The following is a 15659-nucleotide window of genomic DNA, read 5'->3' as shown; positions in this document are numbered from 1 at the left end:
GGGGAAATCCTTCAAACATGGTTGAGAGGATTATATTTTGAACACAAGACATCTTTTGTTAGGCTTCTCTCTGGAAGGCCCTGGCATATATTCATACAGACACAGTGACAAATGCAATCAAAGAGGCTGAGCCACAGCCATGAAGACATCGTAGAACTACTTCTGGCTAAAGGGAAGAGCTCCCTGGATCCCACCTGCAAATGTGGATAAGATTGCCCTGTGTGGGGTCAGAGTGTGTGAGGGCAATAATTAGGGTTGGGTTTACACCTGGCATAAGTACAGAATTTCCAGTGTTAGAAAACAGAGGGTGAAATCTTTCATTTGAAAAAATGATGTGTTTGGGGTAATGGATTTGAGAAATCTACAGTCTGGAAAGTGATATGTGACATTGGCCTTAAAAGTTGTGAGCTTTATGTAAAAGTCTCTAAGTTCCTCTTTCTAAAGTCAGTTGCATCAATTAAATGCTAAAAATACCACTTTCTACCTAGAAAAGTCAACTGGAATGTGGGTTTATGTTGAATAAATCCTGACTTCATGCTTCTTGTCCAATATTTTGGGAATACCAATTGACAAATCTCTCCTGATCACCTTGTTGACAGGAATCTGCAGAAAAAAGATACAATCTATGTAGACCTTGATTTACTCCTCACTAGCAAGACACTCAAAAGTGTTTCAAAACTGGCTTATCATAATTGTTCATTAGCAAAATTTAGCTAAAACTTTGGTCAAATTACTTCTTCATTACCTATTGTGTAAACATTATTTTCTTATCTGTTGATCCAGATATTCAAGCACTTATCTCAAATGCATGGAGCAGTTCCGAAAACAAAGGGAAAAGTGACAGACTCAAAAAGAAACTCCAACCTCCTGGGACCCATTTGACTCTGGGCTTGCATATGAGGAATGCCCTCAATTTTGACCCTAAGTCATCAGATCAGCTCACAAAAAATCTGACTTCTTAGTAAGACTCATCATCTAATCAGAACCTGCTGTGTGTGCTAATGAGTGTGTAATCAACATAAAGCCAGTAGTAATTGAACATTCAGTCACATATATTTATGTGACAGGCACTGTTCTAAATGCTGGAGATTAAGTGATGACCAGGACATGATCCCTGCTACCAAGGAGCCCCATTTTATTGAAGGAGATAAAGTAAAGAGTCATAGAAATATATTGTTCTAAGTGCTACATAAAACCTGAGATCAATTACTTTTCTTCCCAAAAGCCTGAGAAATCTGACATACTCCTGGGTTTTAGAATGCATGCAATACTGGTTGGGAGAGGAAAGAACATACAGAAAGGGTAAGCAGAAGGTGCTCTGATAGCCCCTAAGGTGGTTCCTAGCACTGTCTTAGATGGTCAGAAAAAGCTCTTAGAGGAACAGATCTCTAGTCAGAGACCTACAAGGAGCTAGCCAGAATTGGTAACCCCAGGTATCTCTGAAGTGATAAAGGTAGGACTCAAGTAAAAAATATTTGGACAGAAGACTTTGAATTTCATTTTTTGTTTTGTTTGTTTGGGTTTTTTTTTTGTTTCTTGTTTTTTTTTTTGGTGAGAGTGCACACAGTGTCTCTGGATTTTAAAACACTAGGCCCAGTTCACACTGAGGATACTATAAACAAAAAGATTAAGTGAAAGGTTTCGTACTGAATATTGAGACCTTCAACCTTCTTTTCCCACTAGGTTCCCAGAACACTGGCAGCCAATCATATTTCTTCCAAGAAGGAGATCAAAAGGTGTTTGAGGACCCAGTCCACTGAAAGTACCTAAAGGTACGAGATGTGGGTTCTCAAGGCCGCAGCTCATCCAGATCACCCTCCAGCAATGACCACACTCAACACAACACACCCATTTGCACAGAACTTCTAGAGCAATGAGGTCTCAGCAGAAAATAGGTGGTACACACTAAAAGGATTAACTGAAGAGACTTTAATGAAGGGATTACTTATATAAAGGTGGAAAAATTTAAAGGAATTTTTAAAAAATGGTGACCAATTCAGGGATGAGCATGAATGGGAAGACCTGAAAGAGCATGGGAGAGAATGTTGCTATCAGAATTCAGTCAGAGCTGCAGCTATGGAAGAGGGGTTGTTTCTGTCACAGCAATAGAACAGTGATTCTCAACCTGGGGCAGTTTTCCCCATATGAGACATTGGCAATGTCTAGAAATATTTTTAGTTATCAATACACTAGGGAAAGAAGATGCTACTGGAATCTAGAAGATACAAACCAGAGATGCCACTAAACTCCCTACTATGCATAGTACAGACCCTATAACAAAGAACTCTCCATCTCTAAATATCAATAGGACTGAGGTTAAGAAACCCTGAAATGGAGGAAGAGAGCCACTGGCTGAACAATGACTGGGTAGAGAGTAAATGAGAATTGATGACCCCGTCTCCCTGTCCGGCTATATTTTGATTTCTTGCCAGTGCCTCCATTGGTTGAACCTAAAAGGAAGCCACAGAGCTATGTATCCCAGATGATGTGGTTCATAGCACTCAGCCTCTGGGGCATTGACAGGGTGGGGAATGAGTCTGCAGAGACATGTGGAGAATAACCATATAGACTTCGATTCACTTTTAAGTGCTAAAACTTGAAAATGAGCAGAGAGGCAAGGCTGGAAAATAAACAAAAAAACACTCAATATTCTGAGCGATGAGAGAATATGCATCAACCCAAGAATATAATTAAAAATACTGAAAAAAAGGAAAATTCAGGGAAGAAAAATGCTTGGAAATTACAAGTGTAATAGCAAAAATGAAAACTTTATATGAGTGGTTTTATTTGGGGCCTGAAAACCAGTGAAATGTTAATTTTTGTCTAGGTTGATGGGGAGCAAAACATACAGCACACAGAACACATTAGACTCAGAATTCAGGAGACAGAGGGGCCACAAGAACATAATCCCTCCAAATTAACAAAATACAGTGGGAAAACATTGGATCAATTCAAACCATTCAATTGGAGGATGGAAGCAATTTTATCTTGTTCAAGCCCACTGTGGCCTCACTTCATAATTGAGTAATGTATATCCTTGTGTTATACAGTTTTGTTTACTTGTTTTGCCTCTAAATCTTATCGAAGTGCATAGTTAGGCTCCTTAAGCAGAGGGCTAAATTACATTTTTCTTTTGATTTTGATGTATTTGGCAACGTCCTGACAGCTGGCGTAAAAGGAAGGAAAAAATTCTCTGTTTGAGAATCTCATGAACTTACTGAGCGAGATAATGACCAGACAAGTTGGAAATCCTCATCCCCTGGGCTAGGATCTTCAAATCACTGAGAAGGAAAAACAGGCCCTTAGCTTCCCAAGTAGGGATGGAGTTGAGTTAAATAGTTGCCCTCACTCAGATTGTCTCTTTATTGGGCTTACGGAACACATATCCGTTTCTTAGGGAGATAGAGCTATACAAAACACACTGATCAAGATAATGAAAAGACAAGCTGCAAACTAGGTAAAAATATTTACAAAAGACATATCTAGTGGCATTGCTGGTGTAGTAGTATCATGCAAGATCCCCCCTCACAAAAGACATATCTGATACAGGATTGTAATCTAAAACATACAAAGAACTCTTAAAACTCAACAAGAACATAAGCCAGGTGCGGTGGCTCACGCCTGTAATCCCAACAGTTTGGGAGGCTGAGGCGGGCAGTTCACCTGAGGTCGGGAGTTCCAGACCAGCTTGACCAACATGGAGACACCTCATCTCTACTAAAAATACAAAATTAGCCAGGTGTGGTGGTGCATGCCTGTAATCCCAGCTACTCGGGAGGCTGAGGCAGGAGAATCACTTGAACCCAGGGGGCAGAGATTGTGGTGAGCCGAGGTTGCACCATTGCACTCCAGCCTGGGCAATGAGAGTGAAACTCCATCTCAAAACAAAATACAAACAAACAGAAAAAACTCAACAAGAACATGAACAACCTAATTTTTTAAAATGTGCAAAAGACCTGAATGGACACCTCACCAAAGGAAATATACAGATGGGAAATATGCATATGAAGAGATGTTCAACATCATACATCATTAGGGAATTACACATAAAAACAACAAGGAGATAACATTAAACACCTATTATGATGGCCAAAATCCAAAACACTGACAACACCAAATGCTGGTGATGATATATAGTAAGAGGAACTCTCATTCACTGCTGGCAGAAATGCAAACTGGAATAGCCATTTTGGAAGACAATTTTGCAATCTCTTACAAAACAAATGCACTAATGTCTCAAATAGAGCTATGTCACTGAAAGTCTACTAAATATGTAGGACGTAGTCTTTCTCTGGTGTGTATGTTTGAAAACATGTATCACATGATTTGTGGGGGACTTATTCTTCCACACTTTTAGCACAAAAATTGTTGACATCGAATCAGAGATCAATTATGATGTCCACAGTAGGAGATAGCAGGAAGAGGTTTTACAGGGGCAGTCATCACCCACAGTCGCTCAGCAGTAAGGAGACAGGCCTACAAGAGTGAGGGTTTACTGGATGCCTCCAGTTGAAGAGGTGAGTTAGCAGGACTGCTGCCTCCAGTTGGGCCAGTTGGGCTGAAATCCAGCTCTAGTTTCATTTTTGAATTCTTCTAGGCAGACTGCATCTGCCTAGAGGAAAGGTACCATTTCCTAATTTGCGCCAAGATGTCAAATGAGATAGAAGAGACACAGGTGGTTTCATGATCTTTCATGTGTACCTTTCAATCAGAATTAAGGGATCTGGTAGGGGCTGTATACCATTAGTTTTGCTGGTGGGACAATGTCTTAGCTCATCTTCTGTTGCTTATAGCAAAATGTCTGAAATTAGGTGATTTATAAAGAAAAAAAGTTCTTACAGTTATGGAGGCTAAGAAGTCCAAGGTCAAAGGGCCGCATCTGGTGAGGGTTTTCTTGCTGGTGGGGACTCTGCAGAATTCTGAGTCAGTGCAGGGCATCACATGGTGAGGAGGATGAGTGTGCTAGCCCAGGTCTCTTTTCTTGTTGTTATAAATCCACCAGTCCCACTCCCATGTTAACCCATCAATCCATTAATCCATGAATGAATTAATCTATTCATGAGGGCAAAGTCCTCTTGACCTGATTACCCCTTAAAGGCCCTCACCTCTCAATACTGCCACAATCAGGGATTAAGTTTCAACATGAGTTTTGAAGGGGACAAATATTCAAAGCATGACAGTGGTAGATCCATTGCTGTGGTTATAGACATTTCAGGTTTGCTAGCTGTTATTGTTACCCCAGTTTAAGCCCAGACTGAGGAGGCCTGGGTAAATGTAAGTCACGTACATAGATTTTCATTTAGTTAAAAGTTTTTATTTGTACTTTTACAAAAGCATTTTAATATATAAAAAACTTAGTGTTTTTTAGTGTAAAGTTAATTTAAGGTGACTTTTAGACAGGAAGGTACATTTTTATTTCCTCTCCTTAGTCCCACTGTCTTTTTTTTCCTCCAATAGTATCCTGACATTACTATATGTGGGATGTTATTTAACCTGCTTTTAAGAACATGTATAATTTGGTTCTGAAGTGTGGAACAATACACTTTATTTAAAATGTTCAGGACATTATGTAGCTCTAGAGGAGAGAAAAATAGATTTTTTAAAAAAGTGAAGGAGCTAAATACAGCAATTACTTCCAATGACATTACATGCTGCCTATTCAGAGTGTTTTTCAAGAAACACACACATTAAATGTTATGTGTTAATCAGACCTGTGTTCAATATGAAAATGATTAGGGCATAAACATTTCATAATAGGAAGTTATGATTGAGGACTGAGAATGATATCTCCTGACTTGCTCTGTGGAACAGATAATCAAGTTGTCTTTCAATGACTGAACCTGCAGTGAATGTTTTACTTGGGAAATAAATGAAATTGATTATATATTCTAGACAAAAAAAAAACACACTGTAATTACTTTCAATCTCCTCATAAATGTTTTTCCACTAGCAGAGATTTTTAAAATTGTTAGAAATTACAAGAGGATGGGAGCAAGAGTGTTTTAATCATAGGAATTAGAGCAGAAAAGACCTGTTGGGTTGGTCCATCCTTCTTCTTGCCAAGAAGGTACCACATTTATTCTGCTCAGTCCAACCTACAGAATTTAGGTGATGGCCTCCACCACTTTTTTTAAGGCAGTCTTGCACTGATTTCTTTACTGGGTTTCAGAAGATAATGGGAGCTTTAACCAAACTTGCAAATCAATTTCTAAAACTGCCAGTCTTCAAGACAACTCTCTGGCCTGAAAATCATTTTGAGCCAATCCTGTTTGCAGTGCTGACCCCTCTTCATTATCTGCCTTTTTTCATTGCCCTCTCTGTCACTAGACCAAAGTACAAGTTTCTCTTTCTGCCAAACACTCCCCATAGAATGAGGCAAACCTGGGCAGTCCTATGGCAAGACTGAACTATATACTCGGGTGCTGCTTTCCCCTCTTCACCCCAAGAATGCTTCCCCTCCTTTCAACAGATGACCTACATGAGACTGCTCAGGCCACTGGGCTTCTGTTTCTTAGCCCCTCACTGCTCTGTCCATCTCCCTCCTGGAACCTGCCATTCTGCATGTCATTACTAACCTCTCTCTAAACATTTCCACTGAATGCTTTGGAAACAAATTCTTGGTACTCTCAGAAGTCTCCTGTAAAGTTTCCTCTTTCTTTTTAACCTGATTCTCAATTTTGGTCATTTGTATTCCACCTCCATAATTTTTGCTATATCTGTATGCCATTTGTTTGGGTAAATATGGGCTTTCTATTTCAGCTGAGAAACTGACAAGAGGAGGCACATTTTAGCAAACGGAATAAAGCAACAAGTGCCAGGTACTTACATCTCAAAGTAAAGTGCTACCCAAGACATAATAGGATATTTTGAAACTAGATCATTTTTAGTCTTCATCTTCTTCAAGGGTATGAATGGGTTGACCATATAGGGCAAGAGAAATTTTCTTCCCTTAGCCTCCGTAGGAGGGATAGGTACAACGAGATGGAAGATAAACCTATCAGAAGCAGAAACTGGCGTTCAGCTTTGGGAGTTGCCAGAGAAGGGACCTTCCCCTTATTAAAGAACTCACAGCCACATCTTCCTTTGTGAGGGAACTTTAGGGAAACACTTAACACCTCTCACTGGGAATCTGCCAGAACCACGGGGCACAGATGCAGATTTCATTTGTGGCATTCTACTCCTATTCTCCACTCCCCATGTGCTTCCCCGCAAAATCTGAGAGGAGTCAAAGGTGGCATGGGATAGGAAGAGGGGAAGAGCTGCCCCAGCAGTTGCAGGGAGGATAGGGAGGCCGGCCTTACCCCTTCCCCACTTTAGACACCCCAGTCTGAAGCAGCACCGAGATGACAGGGAGAAAGGTTTCCCTTTGAAGCAAGTTTGGAGTTTTGGTAGTTAAGCTATACTGGTACCCTTAATTATTGAACTGACCCTGTTTTTTGGACTGTAAAGGACAGAAAGTCTTTGTATTTTGCAACAGTGTCCAGAAAAATGATATGGATTGGCCCAACAGCAGGAGCTCTACAGATTGAGTATAAAAGAATAACTGGGTTGGGGGCAGAAGAGAAAAATGTTTTCGTCTTTCACTCTATGATATCGTACTCTTTCCTCATCTCACACTGTTAGCATTTGTGAGGCTCTCTAGAGACCCTTTAAGGCTTAGTATCCAGGGCTACATATATACACAGGGCTCATCAAATACCCAGTAGTGAAAAAAAGAACCAAAATGCTCCAATGTCAAAACCATTCTGGAGGCACAAGAACATTCTATCAATTGGCTGTGTTTAAAGATTCAGAGCTCTGAGTGGAATCTTATCCATGAACATGAACTTAATGGTTTTTCTTAAATTATTTTTAATCAGTTTTTTGAGCTATAGTTTATATAAAGTATATCCCTTTTAGGAGTACAGTTCTACGAATCTTAAAAAATGTACACATTTATTTAATTACTACCACAATTGAATTATAGAATATTTCTATTAACCTGAAAACTTTGTATCCTTTTTCAATAGATCCCTACTCTCCCCTACGACCAACTCCTGTTTGGCCTTTCCCATAACGTCATATAAGTGGAATCACACAATGTATAGTATTTTCTTCCTGGCTTATTTTATGTAGTATAAAGTTTGAAGACTCATCCTCATTCTGTGTATTAATAGTCCCTTTTTATTACTGAGTAGGATTTCATTGTATGTTTATACCATCATCTGTTTATCCATTCATTAGTAAACTGATATTTGGATTATTTCATTTTCTGGAGATTATAGATAAAACAATTCACCTTAAAATCTTAGAATTTTCTTTAGTTTTGTCTTGAACAGTAGGTTTGGAATGTTAATTACATATATATTTATATATATATTTAGGGAGAAAGAGACATTAATACAAATACATAACTATGAATATGAAGCCTTTTGTCTTTGTACACTGAGATAAAGGAAATCACATTCTTGTTGGAAGAGATGGGCATCTATGGGTAAAAATAAGGTGGCCTGAAATACTTGTTTTAAAAAGAGAAAATATATTTGAAATGCAAACGAACCCATACAAATACAAATGAGCCAAGTACAAGTAACTAATTAAGAAATATTTTCCCCGCAATTTACCTTTGTCATCTTTACTCTTATCAATGTCTTATGGTGAATTACCTCTAGAACTACTGTCAATTATCAAAAACCACGGTATGAAAAGTATGTGAAGAAAACTGTTTCTTTAGAGGCTGATGACCAAATTCTCAAGTATTTGTGTTCAATTTCTAAGTTATTAGGAGTTTGCCCTCTAGTCCTCAGAATACAAGAAATTATCATTCCACTTGAGTGGGAACTTTTATTATTTCTTAAGACTCAACATTCATCTTTCAGATAAATACAATAACTTTTTCAGTTTTGCTTTGAAAAAGAGAAAAGGATTGGAAATGACCAGCTATCAATTTTATTGGTATTGAAAAGGCTGAGGTGATGGCCTAAATTTGGATTATGTAAAAACAATGGACTTCTAACAAGGGCAGAGGAAATCGAATGAGGAAAAATGTGCTCAGCTATGAGCTCTGCAACCTAGTGATACAGAAGCGGGTAAGGGAAATGCTGTGTAGAGGAGGCCATGGTCCCTGGCTAGGACACCACCCCTGGGCCTGCGCCCACAGACCTAGGTGAGGACAGGCATTTTTTTTTTCCTGCCCAAACGTTTCATTTTCCAAGACCACCCTGGCCTGTCACGCCCCCATCCTGTGCCTACAAAAACCCTGAGACCCTAACAGGCGGACACACAAGCGGCTGGACATTGAGAGGAACACATCAGCAAAGGACAGATGTAGGCACACTGGCAGGCCATCAACCAGGTGCGGGGCGGGAACAAGGCGGAGTTTGGCTCATGCGGTTGGAAGAGAGCCCTGGCTGCTGAGTGGCCTGACTCCCAGGGAAAGCCATCTCCCTTCTGCCTCACGCATCTGCTGAGAGCTACTTCCATTCAATAAAACCTTGCACGCATTCTCCAAGCCTACATATGATCGGATTCTTCCGGTACACAAAGGCAAGAGCGCCAGGATACAGAAAGGCCTCTGTTCTTGCGGTAAGGCAGGGGTCTAATTGAGCTAACACAAGCCACCTACGAATGGCTAAACTAAAAGAGCACCCTGTAACACACACCTACAAGGGCTTCAGCTGTAAATATTCACCCCTAGACACTGCCATGGGGTCACAGCCCCACAGCCTGCCTGTATACTCCCCTAGAAGTTTGAGCAGTGGGGCACTCAAGAAGTAAGCTGCAATCCCATCACATGCCCTGCGAGGGGGGACAAGGGAACTTTTCCCGTTTCACTCTGCTTTAAAATAAATTCATCATTACCAATCTCTGAACAATTAATGGGAGATGAAAGAATAACATTCTGGAAAATAGGTGCCAAGGAACAAGTAATAACACAAAGGAGAAGGGACTTCATCATTGTCAATCAAAAATAGTTGGGCTGGGCATGGTGGCTTACGCCTGTAATCCCAGCACTTTGAGAGGCTGAGGTGGGTGGATAACTTGAGGTCCGGAGTTTGAGACCAGCCTGGCCAACATGGTGAAACACTGTCTCTATGAAAAATACAAAATTATCCAGGTGTGGTGGTGCATGCCTGTAATCCTAGATACTTGTGAGGTTGAAGCAGGAGAATCGCTTGAACCCAGGAGGTGAAGGTTACAGTGAGCCAAGATAGTGCCACTGCACTCCAGCCTGGGCAACAAGAGTGAAACTATATCTCAAAAAAATAAAAAATGTTGGGCAAATGACGTATTTGTGGCTTGAGGGAACAAGCGTCCTCTAAATTCCAGATAATCAGTTTACAATTAAAATCTTAGAGCACAACTTGTATGTAAAAGTTGGGGAGTGTCTACGTTTTAATAAAATTATTTTTGTCTCTCTATTCTTCTCATCCATATACCAAATAACATGCTTCTTCCATGTAATTTATAGATTTCCTAAAAGTTTAACTCTCAGAAAGCAGAGCATCTCATTAAATATCTACTTAAGAAATTAAATAATAAATACACATAATTAAAACTAAATAATACACATAATTTTCAAGCACATGGAACATTTGTGAAAACTGATCTCAGAAAGGAAGTCTTCATCCATTTCAAATAAACAGAATACTTTCCCTTACCATAACGCACTAAACAAATGATATTAAAGTTGCCCTAAAAAGACATTTTTTGCTTCAAAAAGACCAAAAAACTTTCAAACAAAAAAGAAAAAAAGGGGAGAGAAGGGGAGTAAGATCTTCTTGAATAAGCTTTTATATAGCTTTACTAAAGGAATAAGAGAAGACTTATTTAGTGTTCTCTTTATGAGAACACTAGTATTCTTTAGTATTAATGGGAAATGTGATATGTATGTTAATAGAATGGCTCGTATTGTAAAGATGTTGATTTTCCTCACATCTGCAACATGTACAAGCAGCTAGAGTTTAGAATCTAAAATAATCAAAGAACTCCTATTAACAACCACAAAAAAAGACAATCTGGTAGAAAAATAAGTAGAGAATATGAATAGACAAGTCAGAAAAGATAAAATGCAAATGACCAATAAACATTTCAAGGAAATCAATTTCACTAGTAATCAGAAAAATTCAAATTACAATAAAGAGATTGTATTAGTCTGTATTCACACTGCTGATAAAGACATACCTGAGACTGGGAAGAAAAAGAAGTTTAATTAGACTTACAGTTCCACATGGCTGGGGAGGCATCAGAATCATGGCAGGAGGTGAAAGGCACTTCTTATGTGGTGGCAGTAAGAGAAAATGAGGAAGAAGCAAAGTGGAAACCCCTGATAAACCCATCAGATCTCATGAGACTTATTCACTATCCCCAGAATACCATGGGAAAGATTGCCCCTATTATTCAATTACCTCCTCCTGGGTCCCTCCCACAACACAGGGGAATTCTGGGAGATACAATTCAAGATGAGATTTGGGTGGGGACATAGCCAAACCATATGAGAGATGTTATTATCTTTTCATCCTTTTAAATAACAAAAACATTAAAACATCAGACAATATCAAATACTGGAAAGATTGTTAGGAAGTGGATATAATATTGTTGTAGCCCCTCTTAGGAGCAATTTGGCAATATCAGTTAATAAACCTGAAAAACAGGTTTGACTGATTACTGTCTTCCTTAAGCCAGCCATAGGACAACAATAATCATGACAGCTTACATTCCTGGAGTACCTACTTAGTAAAGGTGACTATTCTAAGTCCTTTTTGTATATGAATTCATCCGATTCCCATAACAACTGTATGGTGTAGAAGCTATTGTTATTCTTACTTTTTGGGTGGGGAAACTGAGGTGCAGAGAGATGAAAACCTTGGCCAAGGTCACCTGGCAGAACTAGTCTTTGACATGCGGCTGTCTGGCTCCTGAGCCTGATTTCAACCACTCACCACATGCTGCCTTTCTAGGACAACACTATCTCATGTACGCAAAGTTATGAGGGCCAACATATTTTACAGCAGTGAGCAAAATTGGAAGCAAAATAAATGTCTTCCAAGAGGGTATTAGAAAATGAAATAGGTCTGAATACTGTTTGTGATTAAAGGATGAATTAATACATGGACAGATCTAAAAAAAATAGTATGATAAGAAATTTTTTTTTTTGATACAACTTATAAAAAACCTGTCTGCCTAATGGAAACTTGGGGCAGGGGGAGGTATGGCCAATTTACCATGAAGTTTGTAATGAAATATTTTACTTTTAAAATAACATTTTACTTTTTCAAAGTAAATTTTCAATGGAAAGTTTTAAACAATATTTCACTTTTCTAAAATAAACTTTTGATGGAATAATACATATCTTAATCTATCAATAAAAGAACCAAACAGATGCAAACCAAATAGGATTAGTAAAACTGAAGGGAGAAATCGTTTTAACCACTAATGTATGGATTTATTTGAAAAAAGGAAAATTCACATACTACGCATGTAATTTTAAAAAACATTAACATAAGGTGAGAATTAATTCAAATACTTATAATTTATTCTGTGTTATTGGATTATAGGTGATGATTATGTGCTTCCTTATTCTATGATTTACAAATTTCCAAATACAAAAAGAAATACAACCCAAATAAGAAAGAATAAGCAGGAAAAGGAAGAAACAAAGGAGAGAATGTAAGGGAAAAAAGCACAAAAAATGATGGCTTATATTTTCAAAGCTCACATCTGTTGGGTTTCAGGATGTGCACACACTGGAGGAATACAAAAGAGGAGAATATCATAAAGGTTCCAGTATTAGGAAAATTGGTACCAAGAATGTACCTGGCATGGCATTAAACACATATGCTTAAGACAACAAAGTTAGTCTGGTGATTTGCCCTTCTATTTAGTGTGTGTGTGTTTTCTATATTGGAAAAAGAAGAGCAAAGAAGAAATACGCTTAGTGTATAGAATCTAGTATGATATTCACAGGAAACAGAAATAAAGTTGAGCTTTTGAAACTTCAGTTAAAGTTGTATAAAAAAATCCGGAAGTCATAATTAATGCGTAATGTGTCAGGATCAAAATTTGCAAATATCTTGACAAGCTGGAAACGAACAAAATACAATTTATCAAGGATGATTCATTCACTTTGTTGTGTGTGGGGGTGGGTGGGGCATATTTATGTGCTCTGTGGAGGTTACAAAGATAAATGAGAAGTAGTCACTGCCAGGGATGATATAAAAATATTTAGCCACTAGTATGACAACAGCATTAAGCAATCAGAAAGAAGGCAAAAAACCAACAAGTACTCCCATCCCCATCACGGCCCTCACCCTTAAGAAGCTGGGTAATGTAACAGGACAATAAGAAAATGTACTCACTGCCATGCAATGCAGAACGTCATTGTCACAGAATACTATAAAGGGCTGGGTGGGTGTGTGTGTGTGTGTGTGTGCATGTGCTCATGCTGGGTAAGTGTGAGTATGGAGGAGATGAACCTCAAAGAAGGGATGAAACATTAAGAGTTGGAGAAACGGACATTCCAAAGAAAAAGGACAGCCTGAGAAAAAGTGTGAAGGCAAGAAATTATGGGAATCTTTACCAGAGAATCCAGAATAGACAGCCCAAGGTGGCTGGAAAACAGGTGTATAAAAAACGTACATCAGGATTTTGCCTAGATGATGTAAAGTCTACAAAACAAGCAAATGTGTTTGAACTTAATTCTTTAGGTAATAGTGAGTCACTGAAGGTTTCTTGATTTAAAATGAGCAACCAGGCCGGGCGCGGCGGCTCATGCCTGTAATCCCAGCACTTTGGGAGGCTGAGGCAGCTGGATCACGAGGTCAGGAGATCGAGACCACCCTGGCTAACATGGTAAAACCCCGTCTCTACTAAAAAATACAAAAAATTAGCTGGGCATGGTGGCGGGCGCCTGTAGTCCCAGCTACTCGGGAGGCTGAGGCAGGAGAATGGCGTGAAACCGAGAGGCGGAGCTTGCAGTGAGCCGAGATGGCGACACTGCACTCCAGCCTGGGTGACAGAGCGAGACTCCGTCTCAAAAAAATTAAAAATTAAAAATAAATAAATAAAACGAGCAACCTAACTAGAACCATCAGACAAGTGAAAGTATTCCATCTTGAACTATACTCATTATCTCCTTTTGTGCTAGACAGAATAATGACCCCCTAAGGCGTCTGTGCGCTAATTTTCAGAACCTGTGAATATGTTACCTTTGCAGATGTGGGTAAGGTCAAGGGCCTTCTGATGGGGAGATAGTCCTGGATCATCAGGGTGGGTCCAGTATAATTACCCGAGTTTCTCAAAGCAGAGAACCTATCCCGTCTGTCAGAGAGATACAACTTGAGAAGGACTCCTTCTTTATTGCTGGCTTTGAAAATGAGGACAGGAATCATGAATCAAGAAATGAAGTGACCTCCAGAACTGGGAACAGTCCTCAGTGGACTATAAACTTGAAAAGGGGGACCTCAGTCCTGAAACTGCAAGGAACTGAATTATGCCAACCACTCCATGAGCAGGAAACAGATTCTCCCCTAGAGCTGCCATAAGGAAATGCAGCCCTAGGCAACGTAATGGTATCCTGGTGAAATCTGTACTGGACTTCGGACCTACAGAACTGTAAGATAGTAAAGGTGTGTTTATGATGCAAAGTTTGTGGTAATTTGTTATAGCAAAAATAGAAAACTAATACTTGTATATTTTAGGCACTTTGGTTCTTTCAATTCTTCCAATGAATCATACACCCTCCTGCCCCAGAGTCTTTGCATACATTTTTGCATCTAACTGGTATACCTTGTCTCAGATCCCACCACCTCCACAGAGATCCCACCACCTCCACAGCCTTTGCGAGGAAGGTTTCTCTCTCTCTGTGCTTTACGATTGCTACTTTCTCAGAAAGGCCTCCATCAAATCTGAATTCCCACTGTGGTGGTGTATCTCAAAGTCTCAAAGTCTCTTGTTCACTCATTGCAGATGTTCAGTAAATACCTGCATAAGAAAGTAGAATTTATCAGTAATGGTGTACCTCCAAGTGTTCATTTGCTCACACAAGGTAGTATCCACCAGATTGCTCCTTTGTAAAAGAACTTTTTTATGTTTCTAATTAATAAGTATTCTGTGTGGCAATAATTTGGGACCCTGTGAATGTCTTCTCTCCTAATATTTGACTAAATTGTTTTAGAAGTCGTTAATGATCCTTGCTATATCTATTGATATAATTGGACACAAAATTGTAATATTCTAACTCTATCTTTTCTTCTATTTATTAGCTGATATTCTGTTAAGAAGAGTATTCTTTCCTCAGCCTTCTCTTTAATATTGCTATGGACATATATATATGTATATATGCACATATACACATATAGCCACATATATATCTGTATGTATATGTGTGTGTACATCCATATGGCTATAAATGCCATACATATATATATATATATATATATAGCTGTACGTATATGTGTGTGTGTATATGGCATTTATAGCCATACATATACATATATATAGCTGTATGTATATGTGTGTGTATATCCATATGGCTATAATGCCATATGGCTATATGGATATACACACATGTGTATACATACATATACACACATGTGTATACATACATATACACACATGTGTATACATACATATACACACATATGCATGTATATATGTATATTTACACACACATATGTAAT

Source organism: Pongo abelii, chromosome 6 (assembly GCF_028885655.2).
Source record: "Pongo abelii isolate AG06213 chromosome 6, NHGRI_mPonAbe1-v2.0_pri, whole genome shotgun sequence".
NCBI lineage: Eukaryota > Metazoa > Chordata > Mammalia > Primates > Hominidae > Pongo > Pongo abelii.
Note: the sequence above shows the minus strand (reverse complement) of the source record.